Consider the following 450-nt stretch of genomic DNA (forward strand, 5'->3'; position numbering starts at 1 on the left):
TTGTTATTATTATTATTTCATGTATTTTGTATGTATGTATATTTTGTGTGCTGCTGTAACACTGAAATTTTCCATTTTTTGGGATCAATAAATATCTAATATTTACATAATTGGTTTACGTCATAGGCTGTGTACCTGTGTTTTTTATGTTATCTGGGTCACATAACATGATAAAACCAAAAGATGGATCCTGGGATCCATTCAAAGTCTTTTGTAAAAGTAACACATGGTTACATATTTTTAAATTTAACTGAACGAGACAAATATATCATTAATCACAATTATTTCTGTGACACGTTGGATAGATAGAGACAGTGGGGCTCGAAAGTTTGGGCACCCCCAGGTAAAAAAAAAAAACTTGTATTAATGTGATTAAAGAAGCCAAGAAAAGATGGAAAAATCTCCAAAAGGTGCCCAAACTTTTGCAGACGTCATTTTTTTGTTTTCTGT

General features: G+C 31.3%; 1 protein-coding gene across 1 annotated transcript in view; it reads left to right on the forward strand.

Moving 5' to 3' along the window:
- Positions 1–450, forward strand: part of ltv1 (LTV1 ribosome biogenesis factor) — a 17,219-nt gene that overhangs the window by 2,434 nt on the left and 14,335 nt on the right.

This window comes from Etheostoma spectabile, chromosome 5 (genome assembly GCF_008692095.1).
Source record: "Etheostoma spectabile isolate EspeVRDwgs_2016 chromosome 5, UIUC_Espe_1.0, whole genome shotgun sequence".
Classification (NCBI taxonomy): domain Eukaryota; kingdom Metazoa; phylum Chordata; class Actinopteri; order Perciformes; family Percidae; genus Etheostoma; species Etheostoma spectabile.